Genomic DNA, 26,073 nt, shown 5'->3' with positions numbered 1-26,073 from the left:
GTGAGAGAACCCAGGGATGCTGACAGGTGGAGGTCTCTGAAGACTGAACTGTAATACTGGCCAAGTCTTGAAAAGGCCCTTCCTAGAACTTTCCTGCTCCCTTCTCCAGACCTCCCTTTTCCTCCAACTGTGTGTGTGTGTGTGTGCGTGTGTGTGTGTGTGTGTGTGTGTGTGTGTGTTTGGGAGGGTGGCGGTCAGAAAATGCAGTCAGCAGTTTAAGGGAAGAGAAGAAGTAGGGAAGGAAAGTGAAACACAGCTGCCCTCCCTCCCATGGTTGGCCTGACCTAGAAGCCAGGAGAGACCTCAACTTTAAATCTGATTCAGAGTTTTTATTATTACATAGGACTGGACATTTTTATTTCTGGATTGAGACTTAAATGACCACAGGCCTCTTTTTTTTAGCTAAGAGGGACCAGAAAAGTCAGAGGGCCTGCCTGAGTTTCCTTCCAGGGCCAGGGGAAAACCCACAGTACGAGTTTTAAGGGATCCCAGAAGACAAAACCAAGCTTCTGGGTGACACTTGCCCCCAGTCACACTGGCACAAAGTAGCAGGGACATGAGCAGGCCCAAGCCCATCCCTTCCCTGCAGCTGGGACAAGGAGGGTGCAGAGTCCACTGAGGGCAGGCTTAGGATTCCAGCCTGTTCAAAGGAGAGGCCTGTCCCTGGAGGCAGAGGCAGGAAGCCGAGCTCACTCTGGCACCGGGGAGTCTGGGAAATGAGGGCACCAGTGGAGAGGCTCCCAGATCCTGGCAGGAAGGGACAGGACGGAGTCACGCAGCGCTTCTGAACCTTACCCCCTGCAAGGTCAGGTTCAGCCACCAGGTGAAAAGCTCCTCCATCTGATAACAGGGTGGAGGGCAGGCCAAACACCCAGGAAAGTTAGCCCGGGTGATGCGAACCTTGTGCCCCAGGCTCTGGGAAGGAAAATTAGTTCAGAACCAGAATCCAAAGAAGGTGTAATTAGAATCTGCAAGTAGACACAAACGGACTCTCACAGCTGAGAGTGCTTGGAGCACTTTGCAAGAAAGGCACAGTGAAAATACAAAGTAATATTATTATCGCCTTAATTATAATTAGAACCTACAAGTCAAGTCTTGAAAGACATTTATAGCACATCCTTACTTGTTTAGGTCAGCTTCCCAGAAAGAGGGGGAAAGGCAGACTTGGACTTTTAAAATTTAGGCAAGAAACAGATCAGTCTACGGGTCAGGGCTACTATCTGGAGCTCCCCTATTTTAAGGACGCCCTTTGGGGCTCAGGTATATTAACTGCTAGAGCCTAAAAGCTCAACGTGGTAGAAAATAGGCTTGTTTTTTAGCCTCGGAGGGCTACAGGCCAGTTGGAAGCTTCCACCCACTGTGAAGTAATGCGACTGGTAAAAAAGCTGGTAAATCATCCATGACTCAGGGCCTGATGAGTGATGCATCTGCGAAGCAGAGCGTGAAGGGAGGATGCTGAACAAATATCTAGGGGAACCCCAACGGTTCCTGATTATTACAGGGCTTATTGTCCTGGGTGAGGATAATTCAGACTCACTGACATTTTTCCTCTCGCCTCCTGCCCCTATTAGAGGGCAGGAGGCGGTGGAGTGGGGCCGGAGGGGGAAACGTTGCCTGGTTATTTAGGTATTAAGGGCAGCTCTGGTAGGAAAATCCACGTGAGCAGGTCAGGGCTGATGGTTGCAATGAGTCTCAACCTCTGTTAATTTCAGGTACCCCCGCTGCCCCTGTGCTCAGAGCACTTTGGAAGGGAACAATCCAGAATGCCTGTGATCGGCAGAGACACTGAAACCAGAACTGCGTAGACATGACGGAAAGAGTCACACCACTGTGTGGTGCAGCGAGGTTTGAGGCTTTGTGACTGATGAGGACAAGCGTTGCATAACAACAGCTTATGAAAAGCTGGTTTTAAAGTATCTGTATACCTGTGTCATAGTCAATGAGGACTCATTGGAGATGCAGCCAGGGATGACCTGCTTCTATTCACCTCCTATTCCCAAAACGTAGGCACCCAGGCTTCCTGGGCTACCCAGGTCCTCCTTCATGCCTGGCACTGCCCATCTCATGCTCTGAACCCATTACTGGATCCCCTTTCCCTTCTCCACTCAGTACCACATTCCAAACGTACCCGTCCTTAGTCTCTCCCTTAGGGACTCTGAGAGTCTGAAAAGCAGCAATGTTGGATAAACACATCCCTTCTTCCAGATAACATTTTACTTGACTTTGTGGAGATGTGCCTTCGCCTAAAAGGAGACTGGTTTGAGCCTTTGAGGCATCGTGTAGCCCAACAAAGTGTGGGTAGTTGGGTGCAGGGTATCCCAACATCATCAGACACACACGTCTGAAAAGGATCTTTCGTCCAACGCTGCTCTGAGGTTTTTGGCTACTATCCTCACTCAGATAAGTTTTCCTCTTCCTAAGTTTCTAATCCCTAGGTTTGTCATGACTCACACTGAAAACAAACAAATTTTACTTTTTTCCGCCTAAGTGCTGGAGCAGTTTTTCCCTGGGTGGGAAGAAACTTAAGAGTCCACTCCAAAAACTTTAGAAAAAGGAAACTCCAATCTCTCCAATGATCACTATGTATTTTTCACTCACAGGGGGTCTTACTGAAGTAAGGAGCATTTTTGTATGCCTTCTGGGTAATTCTGTGCAAAATTCCACGGTGTCGAGAGAACATGGTTATTAGCAGCAAACTGTACAACCCCTTATCTGTTTCTTCACAGGTTCTAGCCACAGGGGTCAGAGCTAAGTGCCAGCTCTTCATGCTAAAAATGTTCACAATTTGGTCTGTGCCAGCAGTGAGGACTGCAGTGTGAATTCTTGCTCCAAACTGCCTAGACGCACACTTTGTAAATGTCATTTCTTGGGATCCTGTTTTATCTGAGAAACCAGATTTCACCAGTGGCACTGACATTAGCTGATGATACCGTACAAGTTCTGAATCCTGCAGGGAGAAGGTCTTTTGAGGCCCTTTTCAATACAACTGACATGCTTCTCACTTAGAGCCTTTTTAGGATGAGGTTAAATCCTCAAATCACTCTACGAATCTGACAAAATGAAAATCAAATGCGTTACTTTTACAAGCTGCTCAAGTCTATCTTCTCCTCTGCAACATCTGATGTAACTGCTAATACAACAGAAAAATTTAAAACCTTCTCCTTGCTTTCTACCAATGGAGTTATATGGGTTCAATATACGCCAAAATACAGAACTTAAGATGTATTACAAATTTAAAATACAGATTCTATATAACAGGATGACCATCCTGGACCTCCCTCTTTAAAAATTAATGTCATCATCTCCAAAGTATTTTTTGACCATGCAAAGTCAGTATCAGATAAACCTCAAATTCTAATTCTAGGATTAGTGATGCTATCTCAAAATAGAAGAAATTGTCTTCCAGAATCATTACGTACTTGGATAGGTATGTGATAAAAGAGTCAAGCTGACAGTTAAGCTGGTCTCTAGGTATTTATTAACCTAAGAAAGGATAGAGAGAAATATACCATGTATACAATCTTCAATCAGATACTCTGCTATGCTCCAAAATGAGCTTCATTAAGGTTTGTATTCAATAGAACTACTATCCATGTATATTTAAATGAAATATTTTCCCACTAAATGGAAAAGTTAATAAAAATGGGTGTCGTTATTTTGGCAGGCAACAAATAACAAGAAGAGGGAGCTACAAGTTCAGTAAAATTAAAATTGAGGTTGAAAAATGACCCTTTATTGTTCGAATGACAATAAATTCTTGTTTGCCTGGTATCCAAACTGCTTGAAACATCAAATAACAGAAGTGCTTTGGAAACACTGTTTTTATGAGCTGATAAACAGATGTATGTAGCTAACAAAAACAAAACCTTCTAAGCTGCACCTTAATAGCCATGTGGTTTCATCCCAGGATATCTGCCATCTGAGGTTATGGCCCTCTGCTCTAGGTTCTGTGCTCGTGGGAGGGCTCTGAATGGTTCTGAAGGGTTGTGTGCACCCAAGGCCCAAGTACAACACCCACAGAGCAAAAAGGCAGAAAATGGTAGTGGCTAAGTGTGTGGACTCTGATGGCAGCTGGCCTGGGTTCAGATCCCTGCCAGACCACTTACTAGCTGTGTGACTTTGCACCAGTTATTAATCTGCTTTAGCTTCAGTTTCCTTATCTGTTAAAATGCATCATAGGGCTTCCCTGGTGGTGCAGTGGTTGAGAGTCCGTCTGCCGATGCAGGGGACACGGGTTCGTGCCCCGGTCCGGGAGGATCCCACATGCCGCGGAGCGGCTGGGCCCGTGAGCCATGGCCGCTGAGCCTGTGCGTCCGGAGCCTGTGCTCCGCAACGGGAGAGGCCACAACAGTGAGAGGCCCGCGTACCGCAAAAAAAACCCAAAAAAAAGCATCATAGACTTGTTGTGAAGAATATATAGACTATACAGTGTTTAGAATAATACTGGCACATAGAAGGCAATAAACATCAATGATTATTATCCCCAAATGTTTTTCTCCCAATTGATCCCAACCTTCAGTCTATGCCTTGACCTGACTAAAGATAATGATAGGACCGTATTCAGGAGGGTTACCATAGAAAACGGTCACCTTTCTATTGCCCCAGGTACAGCTCCTAAAATTCCATCACTTGAGCAAGTGTCAACAGAGTATATTTGGATGTTGAACACAAGTGTTACTATTAGCAGTAACAACAGCAAACACTTTTCTGCAAGTATTACATGCTCTGCCTCAGGAGCCAGTTGAGACGTAGGGCTCTGGCCCATCTCAAATCCAGAATTCCCAAGGTCCTGCTCCCTATGTCTCCAAACACCAGGTTCATCATTCCATCTTGGCCTTCTGACCAATTACAGATTTTCTCACTCTTCCTAATGACTGTGCGCTCTAGATTTAAGAGGAGCGTATCTCCTTTCCTCCAGGCCAATGCAGAGCAGGCATGAAGAAAACATTTGTTTCTCTTCTCTGCTTGGCTGTCAGGTGTTTGGGAGCTGGCCAGGAGGAAAGATAGTGCCACAGGAAACCGCAAACCCAGTGTCAGCTGCCTGGATGTCACAGGTTATACAGACTTCTGGGGTGACACTTTTCTCCAGCATCAAGCAGAGTGGCAAGGACCCCATCCCACATGTGGTGGAAGCCAGCGTGCCCCTCCCCACAAGGAGCTTACTTGTCTCCTAGTCACCTCTTTTTTCAGATTTCTTGCTTCCACTGCACTCTTGAGCTACCGTGTGTCTTGCCTCCTAGAACTGCTCCATTCTCCCCACTGTTTTGTCCCAGGCTGGACACTGCCCTAAATCCTTCATTTTCTCCAAAGCACAACATGAAGCAGTGGCGTAGAACAGTGCTTGGAGCAATGGAGCGGTTACAGGAAAAACAGGAACAACAGACCTCACTGGTGTGAAAGCCCATCAATTACTGCCACCTGGGGAAATTTCCCGCTGGCCGTTCCATCCCTTGGGCCCATCTTGATGCTGTTTCTCAGGTGCATCCTTCTCCTGTCTCCAGGCCTTTCTTCCCTTTGTAGGGGCCAGTCTTCTCCGGATTTTGATTTCTTTCTCATGCATAGCATCTAGCTCTCCATCCCTTGCTCCCAACTAAGCTCACGTCTACCTTTGCAGATCTACCAGCTCACCAAGGTGCTTTGCTAAGCAGAGGTCTCTGACTTCGGGGTTCTGCCCTTAAGCTGCATGAAGACCTGACAGAAGCTTTGCAATCGCATTATCAAAGTTATAACTAGGACATTTGTTCCCCACAATCTCTGTAAGAGAGAGGAGGACAGTATATTGGTTAGGATAGGATATCGGTGCAGCTCGATGTCAGAGACCCACAATAACAGTGGCTAAAAGAATCGAATCTTAGCTTCTCCACACATAGACGTCTGAGCTGGATTTGGGACTCTGCTACCTGGAGTCATCCTCAGGGATGCAGGTTCCTTCTATCTGATTGCTCTGCTGCCCCTAAGGTGTTGTCTTCATCACCTGGTTCCAGATGGTGCATGGCTACCTTCCATTCCACCCAGCAAGAAGGAGTAGAAAGCCAGGGGAAGCCGTTTTCTTCTAGGGCATAATGTGGAAGTCACTTACACCACGTGCCCTCACATCTATTGGCCAAAACATTATCACATGCCTGCAAGAGAGGCTGTGAAACAGTCTTTATTTCAAGTGACCGTGTGCCCAGCTGAAAATTGGGGCTATGCCAGAACTTCACTGCTCAATACTGGTAGCCACTACCCCCATGTGGCTATTTAAATCTAAAAGAATCAAATAAAATGTCAAATTCAGTTCTTCAGTCAGCCTAGCCACACTTCAAATGCTCAACAGCCACATGTAGCTCATGGTGACGGCATTGCACAGGGTGGATATAGAACATTTTCATCATCACAGAAGGTTCTACTGGACAGTGCTGCTAGAAGAGAAAGGGGCACGATTGGCAGTCACTGTCACCAGCAGTATAAAGATTTACTCTGCCCCTTTCAAGAGTAAGTCCCTTGGGGTTGGGGACTTTGTCCAGTACAGCTCTGTGCTGTGGTTGCCCCCTCGTTTGAGCATGCCCTGCAGCTAGCTGTGCACCCTGCAGTATCCTTGGATCTAACACAGGCCTGGCACAAGTAGACAGTCACGAGATGTCGCTTCCCTATGTGCCCCCTACCCGCCATGCCCTCATCCACACTCACGGTTCCCCTCCCCTCTATGGAACTTAGTTACAAAGTCCTGTGCCACCACCCTGATGGGGAGACATCATTAATCACTTCCCCATAACAGAGGAGATGAGACTTGGCCAAGGTGAGGGAGTGAAGTGTCTGCCAGGGTGAGGGCTCCAGCTCTCTCTCCCTCCACTCATCAGCGTCTGCTTTGATGCAAGGGAAAGCCTGACAGTGACAGATGACCACATTCTCAAGCCTTTTTAAGAATTCATGGAAAGAAAATAACCCCACTTACTTCCAGAAGAGAGGGAGGTTATTCTGACTAACTTGGCCCTCAGCCTTCAGGTACGTTTGTCTTGGACAATATTTGCTGGGAACCTCGTGGGCCACCTGAGAATCCATGCCAGGTCTTTATGCTGAAGGACTGCTGGACCCTCAGAGCCAGGGCACTTTGTCCCTTGACCTTTTGCTTCTAGGTGCTCTGTGACATTATATCCCCTTTCTCTAGACCAGGAATTTACATGCTATGACATTCCAGAGCCCCTGTATGGTAAAGGGGTGAGGGAGGAGGCCAAGGGTGTTTGAAAGTTTCAGCATTAGTCCCTCAGGTCAAACATCTGTGTTTCGGCTCTTGGGAGAGAGGGAGGAAGCGTGAAATCGCTAATTCTTAAACTTTGTGGGGTCACATTACCCGTATGAAAATTCGAGACTGTCTCCTCAGAAAAATGCATGTACACACCAAAATCCACAAACATCTTGGAAAGTTCACGGACCAACTTAATTAAATTGTGTTATCATTTGGCTTGAAGTCCCAAATGGTCACTGTGGTTTCTTAACGTTTTATGAGAGAGCATTATCAAGCTTAAAGAAGTCCTCCAAGGCCCTAAGCTCATTAAGGGCCAGGCTTAATAGAGGCCAGTCGTAGACTGATGTCACAGCTTGTAGGCTCCATTTTCTTTCTTTTTTTGTTTTTGGATTTCTTTGTTTCTGGGAATATGAGGAACTCCTACTCTAGAATGATGCCCCAGGGATAAAAGCAGCCACATCCACCAGGGCTGAGAAAATACCCGAAGGTTCAGCCAGGAGCACAAATTACCCAGATTGGAAGATAGGGAAATGAAAATGCATGAGGCTCAACGGCACAAACTTTCGAACGAGAAAATAAAACTCCTGATTTGAAATCTCCTTGGGGAGCAGAGTTCTTTGCTCTCTGATGGGAACAAAAGGTTACTGCCTTGCATAGTGGATATTTTCTCCTTAGAGCGTGGGCGGCTTGTTGAGAGGCTTCCTGAGGCCTCTTGGCTCAAGTGCAGGGAGCGAAGCGTGAGTGGAAGGTGGAGTGAAGCGTGGAGGGGCCACACATGCGGAGACTGGATTATTAGGATGTGTGCTGTCACGTGAGGCTGCCATCTATGACACTCTTAACCCTTTCTGCTTTGCCCAGAGCTGCAGCTCCCGGGGCAGCTGGTGTTCATTGCCTCAGAAGCTCTGCCCCTTAAATCAGTGGTTCTCAGCCCTAGCTGCGCATTAGGACCCCCTGGAGAACTTTAAAACTACTGCTGCCCGGACACCGCCATTTGACTGGCCTGGCATGGGTCCCAAGAGTCCCTGGAAATAAAAGTTCCCCGGGTGATTCCAATGCACACCTAGGGCAGAGAATCATCACTTTAAAGTGTTGCTTGAAACTATCAAAAGTTTTCTGAGGAGCTGTAGAGAATTTAGAAACTTAATAATCAGAGAAAAGCTAAAAGGACTGTTCCTTTAACAAACATGACTGCCTTAGAGATGGGAAAACCATGTCATCAGAGAAGGTTGACCAGGAAAATGGGCTTGTGGGTCTGACATTCGTCCTCCTTTCAGTCCTTAAATAACAGATTCTGATCAGCTTCAGTAATGAAACTGAAGTTCTGTTAAATACTTAATAAGATGAGAGTTTCCAGAGAGAATTAATTAAGAATGAGTTTAATACTATTCCAATTAGGTGTGGGCTAAATAACGCACTGCATGATAATTCAAACCAGAGATCAAGTAGGCTGTGGGAGTCCCTCTGGTCAGGGAGGGGGTTACTGACAGCTCAAAGGTGGGGAAGTTTGGCTGTGCACATTACTTGGCAATAAAACCTAGTGAATTTGCACTTTGACAGGGTTTAATACTATTCCAACGAGGCTAAATGTCACTGTTCTTCCAACTAGATTATTCTTGTTTTTAGGAAGCAGATAGAAGATTAAGGGTGACCCCTGGGGACTGTTCAGTCATATGTCAGAGCAATCAGTAAGTTGGAGGTTTTAGTTTGGGTTCCCACAGACTCGTGCTCCAAAACAAGGATTCCAGGACAAGTAGTTCATTTGGAAGGTGATCCCAGGAAACATTGGAAGGGCAATGGAGAAGGGATACAGGGAAGGAAAGAAAGGCTCTAAAGGATATGTAATTAGGTAGTTACCACTGAGGGCAACATGCAAACATGCCTCGGTCACCCCAACTGAGATGCAAGGCAACTGGGCTTGTTAGCCACCAAGTCCCTATCCACCATGGGTTGAGGGCTACTTCTAGAACATTAACTCTCCTCTTCTGGCTCCCAGGGCTAATGTGCTCCCCTGGCCAGGCAAAGGCTCTCAGAGACAGAGTGGCAGGTATGCGAAATAAGCAGCCTTTGGTGTGTAGAGATAATATGGGCAAGGCACTGACAGTGTCTGCTGCAGTGGATGAATACTGAGAGTAAGGCTGTTATTCATCCATCGATCCAACCAATAGAATCATAATCAAATGGTAGACATACAATTCAGAATAAGGGCTGGTCACATAAACTCTTACAGATTTCTGTACAGTGGTCTTGCGGAGAAGAACCAGGAGGGTACACCAGTCCACCACATTTCTTTTCAACTGCCTGCCAGTCTCCCAGCCCACGTGATCATTAAATCCAGGAAGAATTGTTTCCTCTGACTCTCCAAAAATCTGGTGTGCTTAAAACTTCTTCCTTCTATCACCCACTCCCATTCCAATGCTCAAAACTCAATGACAGGTTAGCAGGTGGGATACCATTAGATCTGGCCCATCAGAGATAAAGGGAGAAAAGTCACTTGGTAAGAGCCACCGACACTAAAGGAGATGAGAATTGCCTGACTGAGCTGGGGCTGCGTCCCCTGACCTTCTTGCCATTATTAACTGCTCTGCTCCTGTCAAAGCAGCCTTTTGCCGTGACCTCCAGACCCAACTAAAAGCATGAATTCTTTAACAGCTATCTGATATTTCTTTCTACTGAGTAAAGAGATTCTTACCAGTAAGAAGCCAGAAGTGAGCCAGAATCCAGGGTCATTGCAGGCAGAGGGGAGGAACCATCTCGGGTGAGTGAAATTCAAATGCAGTCATTTTATCCTTTAACAGAGCCAAACAGAAACACCTACTAAATCTTCAGGCTTTAAAAAGTAACAAATGCTGTGCAAAATCAAATAATCTCACTCCATCCCTGGCCTTCCTTTCTGCAGGGCAGGGTTTGGGGTGAGGCAGGGGATAGGGAAGGATGCAGTGGAGGAAAGTGAGGGCCAAGAAAGGGGGAACTTAAAGGGGGAAGGGCTGACACCACCTGGCACAGAGAACCAGGCTCCTGTGTTTGCTCTGCTCATCTCAGGTGCCATCAGTCAGACAGACAGCAATTGCCCCTTCTCTGAGAGTTTGCTCATATCTTAATGGTCCGCCTCTCAAACTCTCTGCTCCATCCCTTAAAGGTAACAACACACTGTTGTGTGGGGGACAATGAGGACCTTTGAACCATACTTTCTTACTTCAGAATGCCCAGAAAAACGTCAATTAAATTTCTAGGGCTTTAAAAAATACTTTCTATTAAAGACATACATTAAATACATTACGCTTCCTCCCAACTTACGAGTTTTTTAGAGACAAAACTAATGTAGCCCTAGAGTCTTACCCAGTTCTGGCAGACTTTAAAAATTCTCTTTATGGCCTTTTCTGGTTATAAAAATAATTCACCTCATAAAAATTCAAACCAAACAGAGATCAAGAAGACTGTGGGAGTCCCTCAGGGTCAGGGTTGGGGGTTATGAACAGCACAAAGCCGGGAGTGTCTGCTGTGTGTGTCACTTGGCAATAAAACCTCGAGACTTTGCACTTTGACGGGGCACTAATGTCAAAATGGCTTCATCACACAGGCCTCTTTCAAACGTCCCGCCTCCTGGGGATGGTGAGGTGGAGGCAGCAGGCTGCTGGCCCGTCCTACTATACAAATCATGTCTTCTATTAAAGACATACATGGAACACGGTTCCACACGTGTTCGCTGAGCCCCCAGCAACGAGAAGGCATTGATGAGCAGGGCAGACAGGAGACAGATTTCTCCAAGATCTTGCCTCTCCACGGCCGGTGGTGAAGGGAGATAGACCTAAATAAAATAGCCACACTCTTCACGCACAATTGTAATCAGTGACAAGAAGTGCTGAGGAAAGGAACTTGGTTCTAAGAGAACATGTAACAGAGGACTCTGCCCTAGATGGGGGTTAAGGAAGACTCCCCTGACGAAATAATGCTGAGATTAGAAGGAGGCGGCGTTAACTAGAGGAAGGGGTGGGGCAGTAGGATGGGGAGCCCTAGGCATTGCAGATGGCAGCAGTGCAAAAGCCCTGTGGTAGGAGAGGATCTCTGCATTTCTAGGGACTGAAGGAAGGCTTGTGAGGAAGAAAGTGGTGGATAATGCAGTGGAATCAGGCAGTGTTTGTCAGTCAGGCTAGGGGTCTGCGAAAACTCAGGAGGGTTTAAGCAGGATTTGCGAGCATGTGGGTCAGTGGGGGATAGAGGCATGCTCACGCTAGTTGCAGTCGGAAAGTGGACGGGGCAGGGCAAGAGAAGTGGCAGCGTTGTTGATGGGTGTAACCCCAGCTGGTGGGCTATTGCAGTTCTCCTGGCCGAAGCAGCCGGACATATAGCAGCCTCCAAACCCTCTTATAGCCAGAAACACAGCATTATTGCTTCTGCGACTGGCTTCCAGACACCAGTCCACCTCGCCAGCCCAACTGCATCAGCTCCCCCGAGGGAGCTTCCTGAGCTCCTGTAACATATCGATTCTTATTTAGTAGGTCTCAGGAAGGCCTGGGAATCTGGAGTTTTAAAGCTCCTCCAGGTGACTCAGATGTGCGTCCACATTTTTTCAAGTTTTCTCCGCAAAGATTTGCTTGGGAAGATGGTGTTGAACCCTGAACTGAGCGCTGGATGCTAGTTCAATTCCACCACTCCTAACAGTGTGACCTCAAACAAACGGCTTCACCTCATGAATCTCAATTTCACCATCTATAAAATGGGGGTGATCATTTTCTTCTTGTGTGCCTGGTGGGTAAGGGGTGTTTTGAGGATCTAATGAGATGATGAATTTGAAAGCATAACACAAATACCTGATACTCCCTACCTGCCAACAAACAATAGTTTTCAGTGTGGAAAAGGCATTCCGATTTTATTACTTGGTGCTTTGGCCCTTTTTTTTTTTTGGCTACCTTGTGTAAGGGAGGGCTGTCTAATGGTGCTTCGTTCCAAATGCCCCCTCCCAATTCACTGAGGAGCGGGTGCATCTCCCTCCCCCTTCCTTAAGGATCTGCCCTCCTTCTAGGCAATGGCCACTGTGTCCCCTTTCACATGCTCATACGCTCGTCCCTGCAGCAGCCAGTATTGCTGTTCCCACTGCCTTTGCCTGCACATCAGCTAACGGTTGCTACATGCCAGGCACTGAACTAAACTCTGTACACATATTATTAAAAATTGTCCCTATCACCCCCTTTAAAAGACGAGGAAACTGAGCTGTAAAGAGGTCAAGTAATTTACCGAAGGTCATGTGGCCAGGAAAGCAAGGAGCTGTTTGAACCGATTAAACAAGCTGTTGTACCATCATTTGTAGGAGGGGTCTGACCATTAGGCTCAAACGTCACCTTTGCCTTTCTTCCAGAGGAATAGAACGCTATCAGGCAATGGTGACTCCTGGGGTGAGCGTAGAACCAACCTTGAGCCTCATTAAGCAATGGAAATGCTCATAAGGTTGTGAGCCCCCTGGGGGCAAGGACACCCTCGTTCATCTTTGTGTGAATGGCACAAAGCAGGTGTTTGGTAAAGTTTGTTGATGAATGAAGCATTGGCAAGATGACTGTGGGGGAAGAAAAGCATTTATCAGTGTACTGCTAGCTTCCAACACTTCGTGTTGAATCTGGAACAATAACAATGTTAACTTAAAAGGTAAGTGGTGCTTTACAGTTTACACAATGTAGCAACATAATATTTACCCCGTGAGATGATTTTTATCCCCATTAGAAAGAAGACAAAAGTGAGACTCGGGAGGTGAAATGACTTGCAAGGCTACAGTGTGAATTGCTGCAGAGAACACCAGCATGGAAGTCAGACAGACGGATTATAGCCTCAATTGTCCTAGCTACCATGTGGCTATGTGGCACTGAACTATGTATTCATGCCCTAGAATCCCCACATTACTCATAGGTAAAATGGAGATGTTTATAGCATCATTTACATAGTATTTTCTTGAAGATTAAATGCGATCATGCATAAAAGCACCAGGCACATAGTAAGTGTTCAGTAAAACTAGCTCTTGCTAGTGGAGATAGAACTGGTGAACTCTGGTCATCTGACTTCAGTTGAATGTTCTTTGCCCCAGATTTGAAGTCTGTGGGCAGTATGTTTATATTGAACAAATACATGGCAGAATATTATAGAGAATTTATGAAAGTATTTACCAAAAGAGTTGGCATTTGCATTGATGAAAACCAAAGTAGTAGGACCCTCAGATCTGACCAGTGCTGGGTGTCTTTGACAAACTTGGGTCCTTATTTTGAAACTAAAAAGATGGTCCCCTCTGCTTATAACTATAGTGGCCAGCACAGTGACCCTGGCTCATCGTTACCAACTAATTTCAGTAGTTACATGAGGCATCACTTGAGAATGGAATATCATTCATTCATTCAACAAACATTTATTGGGCACCTATTGTGTGCCAGCTACTGTGCTGGGAGTCAGGATGCGATGGTGAACATAAGAGGCCAAGTCTGCAACTGCATGAAGTTCACAGTCTAGTACGAACACTGGAGAGGTTGCTCTTAGCCCTGGAGAATCTTGGGACCCAAAGAGCCACACCCCTGGTGGAACACAGGACCTCTCAAGCAGGCGGTGACCAGGGTATGTTATGATCCATTTTCTCTTAGTGGTAAAGCTGTGAGCAAGTCTCAAAGCCTTTCTTCTTGGAGGAAGCACAGGTAAGAACTGGTTATAGAAATAAAGCAGAGAGGAGAGGGCCTTCTTTGAGTGGGGTCCCAGGACCCATGAAAACCTCTCCTGATGGCATATATCCTGTGGCTGGAGAGAAAATCCCATGCCTTATTCTGATCTAATCTGACTGTCCTTTTAAATGTTATCGCAAAGGATGTGTATTCTTGACTGGATGGGACAGGGAAGGAAGCCCCTTTGATCTTCCATGATGAGACTTACTTCCCTTCAATGTAGGTTCACAGAGAGCTGGTAGCTTAGTAGAGAGATTTAAGTTATCCAGAATTAACAACTGGAAACATAAACAACATTTATTGTCTTAGCCTCTTAGCTACTGATATAGAGACAACCAGAGTTAAAACATTGGTTTACAGGTTCTCTTCCTAAGCAATGTGTTTCTTTCCAAAGAAAATGTGTTCTCATTTCCAGACCATATTTTCTGAGTGTCCCAAGCCCAGCACTGGAGCTGGCAGAAAGGACCTAGCTACAATTTGTGTCGTGCCTTTTCATTTGTATGAAAGGCAGGGACTTCCCTGGTGGCGCGTGGTTAAGACTCCATGCTCCCAATGCAGGGGGTCCAGGTTGGATCCCAGGTCAGGGAACTAGATCCCACATGCATGCCTCAACTAAGAGTTCGTATGCCACAACTAAGGAGTGGGCGAGCCGCAACTAAGGAGCCAGACTGCCACAACTAAGACCCAGCACAACCAAATAAATAAATATTAAAAAAAAAGAAAGAAAAAAGAAAGGCAAATGTCTTATATAGGACCTGCCTCATAGAATCAGCTTGGGAATCAAATGAGATCATGTATGTAAAACACTTAACTCAGTGCCTGGAATGTTATAAGACATAACTATTTGTAGTGGATCTCTGATGTTGGTCTGCCTGACACCCATCTCTCCTTTGGGGAACAGTCCCCCTCCCATTTCATATGGCCTTGGTAGGCGTGGAACCCAGACTGGGTTGATCGTGGTACCCCTTCTCCCACCTGTGGCAGGAGAGAGTTAGGCCAACATGCAAAAAATGTGCAGAAATGAAAGTTGGGTGGACAGAGAGAGGGTCCTGGCATACTTGGGACCAGTTTTGGTCCCTAAATCCGGGTTCCTATGCAATAGCTCCTTATTCAATTCCATGAGCTTCCCTGAGTCAAGACACAAAGGTGAGCAAAAAGTTCCCCTTTTGCTTAAGTTGGGTTTCTGTAACAAACTGTTAGGATCATGAGGTTGTGAGGGCATGAAGCTGTAAGCCCGAACGACAGGAGGATGGGGTGAGGCACCGCCCTTTCAGGTGCCCACAACTGAGAACTGAGAATGTTCTTGGTACATTCCCTGGGTCTTAGTCACTGATGTTTCAGCAGGCTGCAGAAAGTCTCCTTTCATCTGCCTCTCACCTGTCCTGGATGAGTCACATCACTTGACTCACCACCGAAAGTCACCCTTCCCTTCCGAGTCTCAGAGACAACAAGTAAGCCGAGAACTTGAACTGTGTCTTAGTGATGGGGACCCCTCACCTGTTTAGATGAGGAAGGATATCCAGTGGTCTCTGTAGGTCAGTGACAGCCCAGGCCAGGGGCTGGAAGAAAAGCAAAGTGGGCATAATGAGCAGTGACATTTAAACTGGAAAACAGATATTAATACCAGGGCACTTTCTGTGTTTTAGTCACCTTTGGATCCCCGGTGGGAGTGCGGCATCAGGTACTTTATTAAGTTCCCTATTAAGGTCTCAGTAAGCGGAAGGAATTTGAGCACGCAAGGAACATGTCTTTAGTTCACTCCGGTTATAAGGCCACACTGCACAAGGCCCTTAAGGGGTGAGTTGAAAAGGCTTGAGACCTGCCTCCTGCCTTTAAGGAGCTCCATCGGAGTGAGGGAGGTGAGGAAATTGATGCACTGGGGAAGTCAGTGTATCGTGGAAGATAAGGTTCCAAGTCCACGGGGTGGCGCTCTCTACTGAGAGGTTGGAAAGGCCGGGAGAGTGGGGTTTCTGCTGGCATCAGAGGGTGAGTGGGATTCCAAAACGTGGAGAATGAAGCAGAAGATCGGGCAGATGTGGGTCAAGGGAAGCAGGCGCTGTAGACCTGCAAGGTCAGGGAGATACAGCTGAACAGATAAAATAAGAAGTGTCCTGGAGGGCGTAGGGGTCTGTAGCATTAGGAGGTGTGGAAGGGTCAAGGAGCAGTTTCTGCTCGCCTGTTCAATTTTGTTGACAAGGTAGCATTTGACCTTGACCAACTGGAGGGATGCAGGGGGGAGGGGTGCCCTTGGTGGCAATGGAGAGGTGTGGGCAAAGTGTGGTTCCTGACATGCAGCACCTGCAGCATCCAGGAACTTGTTAGTAAGGCAAATCCTCCACCCCACCCCACATCTGCTGATTCAAAAACCCCAGGGGTGCGCCCCTGCTGGGTGTGTTTTAACAAGTCCTCCAGGTGACTCTGATGTCTGGCCTAGTGCGGTCAGCATGCAGAGAGTGTCTGAGGGGGCCAGGCAGGCAAGGTGGGCTGGCGTCTGATTGCAGGATCCTAAATACCAGATTCTAGAATTAGGGCATTTTCCCTGTACCATTGAGAAGCTACGAAAAGTTTGTGACCATGAGTCATTTATTCACTCATTCATCCAGCCAATATTTATCGTGCACCTTCCATGTGCCAGGCCCCATACTGGGCACTGGGACCCAACAGAAAACACGCCCATGTTACTTCAGGCCAGTGTTTTAAGTGCGAGCTTACCTGTAGACGAGATTGCTATTGCCTGTCTTTTTTTTAAATCTGATTTACTAATGGAACAAACACCTATTACGCTCTCCAGAAACAACTCTGCTGCTTGTCTCTGCCAACAGAAGTTGTTTGGTTAAACATTTACTAAAGTTTCAAACACTAGTGATGGGAACTGATGGAGAGAAAACAGCTTTCAGATATAAAATAAATAAGTCCTGGGGATGTCATGCACGGTGCGGTGACCATAGTTAGTAATGCTGTGTTGTATATTTGAAAGTTGCTAAGAGAATAGATCTTAAAAGTTCTCATCACAAGAAAAAAATTGTAACTATGTGAGGTGAAGGAAGTTACCTAGACTTATTGTAGTGATCATTTCACAATATATACACATATCGAATCACTATGTTGCACACTTAAAACTAATACACTATTACATATCAATTATATCTCATTTAATTTTTTGTTTTAAATAAAGGGGTGGGGTCAGTGGGAGGAAGCATTTTCCTTCAGTCTGTGCTTCCTGCCAGAGAGCTGCATTTTACTGAGTTCTCAGATGGACTTGCAGCCTTGGACTTTTGGACTGTGAGGGCCAATTAGCTCCAGGTGTTTCAGGAAGCTGTGTGCCCAGAGGGTGGGGCGGCGAGGGGAGGGGAAGAGAACGAAGGCGGCAGCTGTTGGGGACTCGGTCCTGTTCTCCCACATCAATTCTGCTGGTTGCTCTCGAGGAAACTGGAGCTTGATTTCAAAGGCAAACAGGTGTTTTCATCTGAGTTCAATGAAACAGCTAATGTGCTCTTCTGGAAGGTCAGATATCCTCCGGACAACTTTCAGTCCTCTTTACTGTTTGGACAAGGGCCAAAGTGGGGGTGAGGATGGGAGGTTGGAGCGCCTCTGGGGTCCCGGTCTCAGGCCACAAGGCTCCTATCGCTTCCCACCCGGCTGACTGAGCCTGGTGGGCATGGCCCTCCGCTCGGAAGAAACCAGCTAAGGCGAGCGGTGGTCGCACCAGGTGGCAGGGGACAGGATTTGGAGGTGTCCCGGGGCTATTCCAGTTTGAGCTTAGGCTCTCTGGCCTCTAAGAAAACAGAGACGGCTTTCTGATCTTCCCTAAACCCTTCGTCTCCCGAGTCAGCACCCTTGTCAGGACCTCGGAAAGATTCCAATTCCTCTCCTACCCCAATAAAGCAATAATCGTTCACTCCTTCCACTGAGCCGTCCTCAGTTCGCTCCAGATCAGAGGAAAGGACCAGGAGAGAGAAGCTGAGAAATTTGTGTCCAGCGTTGCCAATGCCACCAGCCCTACGTCCAGTTTCCTTGTCCCATGTGTGATAATACAACAGCAGCTTGATGCAAGGCCCCCTCCTCATTTGCTTCCTGGGGATTGTTTATTGGAGACCAGCATTTCAGAGAGCGAGCGCCAACTTTAACATATCCGTAGGCAGTGCACTGTCAACCCCACGGTAGATCTTTTTTTTAAGTAATTACATTACAGAGGGGTGGGTGGCAGGGAGGAGAGTGGGTATTATAGCTGTGGGAATTTTTTTTAAAGACCCAGTTTAAAAAAATCTCAGACTTAATTTAGTAAATTTCAATTACAAGGAGAGTTACTAAGCTGAAAATCATTTGCATCGTATCCTTAATTACCACTTCATTTGTACCTGAGATCATCAATAGAGATTCTTGGGAATGCGTAGTCAGAATAAGTGGTGGATTCTAATGAGGTCTTTGTTCTTCCTGAGTCTCTCTTAGGAAGCTCTTTCCTCCCTCTGCGCAAGAGGCACAGCGTTTTCCAAACTGGGTGGAGACGCCTTAAATTAGAAGTGGAGCGTGTGAAGAAATCGAGAAGTTTTCAAGCTGGCTTCACCAGGGGGAGAGAGGATGCCACACCCCACCTCCGGCTCTCTAACAGCTCCTCCTCAGGGTTTTATTCCTCTCCCCTTGAATGCATTAGTTCTGCTGGGCTGCTGTGGACGCATTTGCTCCTGTGCTGGCCACAAACGTCCATCTTTATTAGCCGGCAACAGAGCAAATAGCCTTTCTGGGCCTTCCTCTTGCAAATAATGGATGTGCTGCCATCGATCTTCCTGCTTCTGTTTTTCCTGCTTCCTCTAAAGAAAGCGCATCCAGCAGTCCCTGGCCACTGGGTCTTTATTGGAAAAGCTGTTTTCCAAGATCAGTTAGCTCTAAAAAAGTGATGAGCCCTCAGAGACTGCGAGAATGTGTGTGTGTGTGTGTGTGCGTGCGCGTGTGTGTTAAGATACACTTTGTAAGAGACGTCTCTCTTTTTGGATGGCGGGGTAGGGGGGCAGTAAGGAAAGGGCCAAGTGAATAAAAATCTCTTAACTAAATCCTGCTAATGCCCACTGTTCGTTCCTTCATATGCTACCCCCGACCCTGCAGCCTTTACAAAGCACTTGTTCATCTATTACCTTGTAGGTAATTTAAAAATTGCCCTCATTCTACAAATTCTACAAATGAGGAAACTGAGGCTCAGAGAGGTTAAGCAACTTGCCCAAAGTCACTCAGCTGGGGGTGACAGACTGAGGATTTAAGTCCAGCTCTCTTAATCCTGTGCTCCTTCCAATACCCCAAACCACCTCTCACGGGCTGCCGGCAGCCTGGACATTGACCCCATTTGTGGAGGTCGGCATTTGTATCCTGCTACAGTGTGTTACCCATTTAAACTTTATTTCTGAATCTGTATATTTAAGCAACAATTTTGTTTCAGAGGACTCCAGAGAGTGGCCTTACTTAACCTTCCTCTGGAGGGTGTGTGTATTTGGTGGAGAGTGGTGAAGGGGGTGGGGGAGGAGGGGAAGGGAGGAGCCAGCAGGGAATTTTCTCAGTTTTCCACTGGATGAGGCCAAGACCCAGGGAGGCAGACAAATCCACGATTCTCCTGGCAATCTGAACGTTTGCCAAATCCCTGCTCTTTGCTCTCATTATTCCTCTGGGCTGGTTCCAAGTGTGGAGTGTAGTCTGCGGAAGTGTTTGTGTTGGGGTTAGAGGCAGCAGGACTGATGCTGTGAGGAAGGAGGGGTGTTAACACCAAGAGTCCAGCCAAGCCTTGGGGTCACAGGGACTGGTCCAAAGTAGGACGTGTCCTGTGAGCTGGAGGGGTGTTTGACTTCTGCAGAACCTCCTGGATACGGTAGCTTCCTCTGCACTAGCTGGCTACCCCCTCATGGTGCAGATGGAATACTCTGGTGAAATGAACAAAAGATATGAAGCTAAATAACTGGGTTCAAATCGCACCTCTGCTTATTAGCTGACAGATCCTGGGTAAGTCACTTAACCTCCCCAAGGATCAGTTTTCTTACATATAGAATGAGAATACTAACATCCACTCTCTGGGCTGTGCTGAGGTTTAAATGAACGATGTACAGCAAAGAGCAAATGGTGGCTTTGATTAGTAGATGGTTTGAAGCAGCCAGGAAGGGGGAGGATAATAAAAGGAGACTGCTTGTCCCACAAAGACATTAGCAAGGGGTAGGAGTGGGTTCAGTGATGAGACAGCTTGCAAGGACTTGTGTAAATAGCCCATATGCTGGCTCTGGGGGAACACTGAGAACCTAGTTTGAAAAGCATAAAAGTCATAAAATAGCACCAGTATTTTTTTCCTTAGTGTGAGCAAAAATATTCAAGCAGACAAACCCAAGCCAATCTTCTGGGAATAAGACTCTAAATATTACTTGAGAGTCACCTCATCTTCCTTCCAAGAGAAAGACACCCCCATTCCTTCACCCCACACCCCCATCTATGACGCATTAGAATTGTAACTTTTCAGCTTCTCCCACCAAAATCATAGACCCTCGTCGTGGGCTTGAGGACAACCCTGTGCTCTGTACTGTGTTTCCTCAGTTCAGCCCCTTTGGTGGTTACAGTCAGTTTCCAAAACACCCTATCAAAGGAGCGGGACGCGCGTCAAGCCCCACAGTAGACACTAGGTGGCGCTGGACCCCATGTTATTCAGGCAGCTAACACCGCATCCCTTTCTGGAAAATTATTTCTGCAGTGAGGTCCTCTCCTTCCCAGAGACGTGGGACGCTATTTCAGTTTATGCCACAAGCATAAAGGGCCACCAGAAGATCGCCCCTGGCTTTTCTGCTAACTGGGACAACTGTCCGGGGTGGCTGCAAAAGGCAGCTCCCAGCCCTGAGGCTGGAGACCCAGCAGTCATTTGCTGAGCTATATATATAACTTGTTAGGAACAAGAAGGTCTTTTCAATTTCAGCTCTGCCCAGAGGGGCAGGAAAGAAAAGAACTTTCTCCGTTAGGAGGAGGTGGGGGGAAAAAAAGAGGCAGATCCATGATGCTCCTTTGTGAGCTGCCCAGAATCTGCCCTTCCCTCTGGGAAGGGAGCTGAGGGACTTCTGACCCTGACCCCAGTCCATTACATTCCAGGCCCCACCCCCTCTAAGGGTGAGACCATCCATCTTCAGTGGCCCCAGGAGCTGAGTTATGGGTTTATTTTCTGTCCAGGGCTCTGAGCTGAGGTTGACATTTAGTACCCGCTTAATTTCATTGTACTGACCCTCACATGTATCAAGAGCATACTGGCATCCTGATTGCTGTGATCACAACGCTCTTATGAACAATAGCAATAAGTGGCAGTTATAAAGTATTTCCAGTTTTCTAAGCATTATAAGCACTCTTTATACCCACAGAGGCAGGTGAGTTTCATTTTCTGTTTGCAGATAAAGTGACTGACACCCCGGGGTCTCACTGGAACTGCTGGCACTGATGTTGTCTCTTTGAAACAGTGATGATCATTGTTGCTTATTATCATTTTCACTGTTATGTTCCCTTCCATGTGCAAGAGGCCAAACAGAACACTTGCTTAAAGACAGCTTTTGGCTACTGGGTTTCTGTTTGGGTGGTACTACCTGGGCAAAGGAGGGCTGAATGTGGAGAACCAACAAAGTGGGGTGAACACTGAGCAGACCCTTGACTTCTTGGACGAGCGAGAGTTTCCTTCGGTGGAGGTGGGGCTCTGCAGAGTCGGAGGGCAAATGTGTTGGGAGGGCGGGTATGTTGGCAGTGCTGTTAAGAAGACAACTGGGGAGTCCCCATCAACCAGCCAAACAGCACATTCATGGGTACCTACCATACAGAAAAGAAACGGTGTGCCTCTGTGAGGTCACAAAGACCTTTCAGTCTTTGCCTCCAAAGAGCTTGTGGTGCACTGTCATTGGGGCATATATAGCATGTACAGATAAAAAGAAAATTACTGACTCACAGAAGTTCTAGAGAATATCCTAGCTTGGTTGTGCAGGGCTTCCCTTTGGAGCTATGAGAAGGGAAGGGGTTGGCAGGGCTGGAAGGAGATGGGAGGAAGGGACCAGCTGGGATTCCTGGTGGCCTGGGCTGGACCTTATCATCTGCATAACATGGGGCTTGCCCCCAGTTCATGTCCAGGCTATAAATATCCTGCTGGGGTCAGAGTGCCTGGGTGATGTTTTGTACCTTCCAGATGCCTGTGTTGTGGCCTCAGGAAGTCAGAGGGAAGTCACCTGGGGCAGGTGAACTTTCTACCTTCCAACCCTCCTCCCTACAAGGTTCTGTTCCCCAGGTCCTCGAAGGTGTGGGTGCAGTTCCAGGCCCATCACCCCCACTTCCAGTCAGTCCTGGCAACTCTGCTCCTAACTTTCCCCTTCTTCCCTGCTCCCCCCACCGTCTCCACCCCCAACACCACTGACACAGTTCAGGCCTCATCACACCTGGTCTGAAGGGCTTTCCTTTTAAAAATAAACAAAATGATTTCTATAGGAAATAAATGCACATGGAAAGGAATGCACATGCATAAATCTGACAAAAACATTTACAGTAAAAGTAAGCCTCCCTTGCACTCCTGGTCCCCAGCCTCCCAGGTCCTCCCTCAGAAGCAGCCACTGATCCCCTACCTCCAGTCCACCCGCTTCTCTCCCTACCGGCCCAAGCCTTGTCCAACCACCCTTTTCTGCTTTCCAGAATCTTGTTTTTTAAAGCATAAATTGATCCTGTTTTTCTTTGTCCTTGGATATGTGAAAATGCAAACTCCTTGGCCCAAGCTACAAGCCCTTTCCTATCAGGCCCCACAGACTTCTCCAACCTTCTCACCCCCAGCCCCACTCACAAGCTTTGTTCCAGCCAGGCCCAAGCACTTGCAGTGGCCTAAATCCATGTTCTCATCTGGCACAGTGTGTATTTAAAAATAATTTTTAATTTACTTTTTTGAGTAGGTAATACTAATACACACACATATAATATCTTACTTCCCTAAGCACCACTATTCACTAATTTCTTGTAGTTCCTTCCAGATAATTTTTATGCATATTCCTCTCCCTTTTTTTACTCAAATGATAAATGTAATTGACACTTTCTACATCTGTGTTTTAAAAATTTAGTAATAATATCCTAGAAGCCTTTCTATAGCAATTCATAAAGAGCTTTCTCCTTGTTTTTCATAGCTCTGTGGTAATCAATTGCTTGGATATACTCTAACCTGGCAAACTTTTTTGGACCAGATAGTCAAGGATAGTCAGGACAAGAGAGTCAATATTTGAGGGTTTGTGGGCCATCCAGTCTCTGTGAAAACCACTCCCCTCTCTGCTCTAGTGTAAAGGAAGCCCTGGATGGTGCGTAGACAAAGGGCACCGGCTGTATTCCATATACCTGTACTTATAGATGCTGATGTTAGAATTTTATATGATGTTCATGTGTTATGAAATAGAATTCTTCTTTTGATTTTTTTCAACCATTAAAAAATGTAAAACGATTCACAGCTGCAGGCCCTGCAAAAGCACGCAGAGGGCCAGTTTAATGAGAGTTCGCTGACCCCTAACTTAGTTAACCAGTTCTCAATTAATGAGCATTTAAATCACTTCTAATCTTTTGCTGCAATTTATAATCATGTACATATGTCACTTTATATGCATCCAAATACTTCTCCCTGTAGGGTCAGCTCTAAGAAGCAGGGCTGCTGGGTCAGAAGGTGTATGCGTTTATTTTGATGAGGATTGCTAAATTACCCTTTTAAGGGCTGTACTAGTGGACATGCTCACCAGCAATGGATGGGAATGTCATGTCTTCACAGCCAAACTTGGGTTTTTGCCAAGCTAATAGGTTTAAAAAAATAAGAGGCATCTCAGCACACAGCCATTTGTATTTTTTTTTTCTGAGTGTTGTCTTTTCACATCCTTTGCCCATATTTTTATAAATCTTTTCTTTAGAGGTTTGTTTATATTTTCATGGTTTAAGGAGATTAGCCCTCTGCTGAGTTGTGTATATTCTTTGCAGATTTTCACTTGTGTGTTACTTTGCTTATACAGGTTTGCTCGTTTGTTTGGTGTGCACAAGCTCTAATTTTTTTTTTAACTTTTATCAGCTGAGTTTATCAGCTTGTTATGTGACAGCCTGTGGTTTTTGAGTCATAATTAGGAATAATTTTCCCACTCTAAGATTATAAAAGAATTCTCCCATGGTTTCTCTTGGTACCTGTGTGGTTCTCTTGTCAACATTCAAATGCTGAATCCATTTGGAATTTATTCTGGTATATGGTGTGAAGTATGGCTTCAACTTAATTTTTTATTAGATGGCTACCCAGGAATCTCAACACCATTTATTGAAGAGTCACTGGATTTGGAATGCCACATTTATCATATACTAAAGGTATTTATAGTCTTCATAAAATATATATATTCATTGGTCTGTCTATTCATGTGCCTTGAAGGTTTTCTGTTTTGTTTTACAGATTTCCTTTTTTCTTTCTTTGGGCCACTCTGCGTGGCTTGTGGGATCTTAGTTCCCCGACTAGGGATCGATCCTGGGCCCTAGGCAGTGAGAGTACAGAGCCCTAACCACTGGACCCCCAGGGAATTCCCTATGACGTTTTTAATGATCAAAGTGCTATAGTTTGTTTTTATGTTTGTTGATCTCGTCCAGGATTTCTCAACCTCAGCACTATTGACATCTTGGGCCAGATATCCTTCTTTGTTGTGGAGGGCTGTCCTGCACATTGTAAGATATTGAGCAGCATCCCTGGCCTCTGCCCACTAGATACCAGTAGCAGGCGTGCACACACACACACACACAGAGTGATAAGCAAAAAAAAAAAGAAGAAGAAAGAAAAAAGTTTCCAGATGTTTCTAAGTGTCCCCTGGGGGACAAAATCACCTCAGTTGAGAACCACTGGTTTAGCCATGCCTTGTTGCTTTTTTTTTCTTTTCCATAGCTTCCCATTTCTTCTTGTTTATTTCACCACAATGATCCCTCTACTTGGAATGTCCTTCACGTACTCACTTTCCTCTCAGCATTCAGCTCAGGCCCTCAGGAAGCCTTCCTGAACCACCCTGCTCCGTCCTGTCCCCACCCAACCCGGTGTGACCCCCATGAGAATTTCCATGAAATTTGCTTGTCTCTCGCCCCTGACCGGGCTGTCAGCTCCTAGAAGAGAGGGGTTTTGTTCCTGCCTTTATCTCCTCTGGCACATACCCTCTTGCACTGAGCTTGGCACAGGGTAGGTGTTCCATCACTATTGTTGGATGAATGGGTAAGTGGATACTTCTTTTACCCACCTCTCACCAACAGCCACAAGTTCAGTCAAAGCAGATGGGTGAAGGATGGGATCTGTTACCCAGAATGCATCCCTGGTGCTGAGAACCGGGGTGGGGAGAGCTTGTGTGTGTCCAGGCACACTAGTCGATGAGATGCGTGCAATCTCCTGTTTAATACCCTGCAGTCCCCAGCTACTAAGATACACTCAGCTGCTTAGGAACAGGAAAAGGAAAGCTGGGGACAGCTAGCCTTGGTGGTTTCCTGGAAAAACTGGATAAATAGTGTTGACAACATGAGCCCTGGAGTCTGACAGCTTATGCCAGATTCCTACTCTATTCACTTACCAGGTACTTAACCTCTTTAAGCCTCAGTTTCTTCATTAGTGAAATGGGGGTAATAATAGTACTCACCTCAGAGGTGAGCAATGCCCCCTTTGGCTGGCTGTTTATAGTCTGATGAGTTCTCCCAGTTCTCTTGCCCTGAGCACCCTGGTGAGAGGAGAGAGAGACGAAATGATTACTCCGAGGTACAGGCCAGACCATGTGGGAGAGAATGATAGCGTTTGGGGGCCCCTGTCTGACTTTTCTCTAAGGCAAGGAGACCCTAGCACTGATGTGGGCCTCAGGAGCCAGGAAAGAATCAGACACTAGGTAGGAAGTCTCCCCCTCCAAAAGTTGACACCACAAGCATTTACCCAAGATCTTTTTTTTTTTAACTTTTTATTTTATATTGGAGTATAGTTGATTAACAATGGTGTGATAGTTTCAGGCGTACAGCGAAGCCCAAGATCTTAAATGAAGTGAAATGATTCAGTTCTATGCATAGAAGATAATGATAAGTGGAACCTATCAAGTTAAATAGATTAAACGCCAGACACTGTGCTCACTGGTTTACATACAGTTACATAACAAACCCCTACACACC

At 46.3% G+C, this 26,073-nt stretch overlaps 1 long non-coding RNA gene across 1 annotated transcript in view; it reads right to left on the bottom strand.

Annotated features, from left to right (window-relative positions):
• LOC307196070 overlaps positions 1-25,721 on the bottom strand; it is a 67,788-nt gene extending 42,067 nt beyond the window's left edge. Inside the window, exons 1-3 of the long non-coding RNA XR_013831029.1 lie at positions 25,560-25,721; positions 15,412-15,473; positions 9,915-10,011 (exon numbers count right to left, since the gene is read on the bottom strand). This is a non-coding gene — a long non-coding RNA (uncharacterized lncRNA). The remainder of the gene's footprint in view (positions 1-9,914; positions 10,012-15,411; positions 15,474-25,559) is intronic.
• Positions 25,722-26,073: the final 352 nt, after the last annotated feature.

Source organism: Stenella coeruleoalba, assembly GCF_951394435.1.
Source record: "Stenella coeruleoalba genome assembly, chromosome: 13".
NCBI classification, from domain to species: Eukaryota; Metazoa; Chordata; class Mammalia; order Artiodactyla; family Delphinidae; genus Stenella; species Stenella coeruleoalba.
This window is presented reverse-complemented; position numbering and strand designations above follow the sequence as displayed.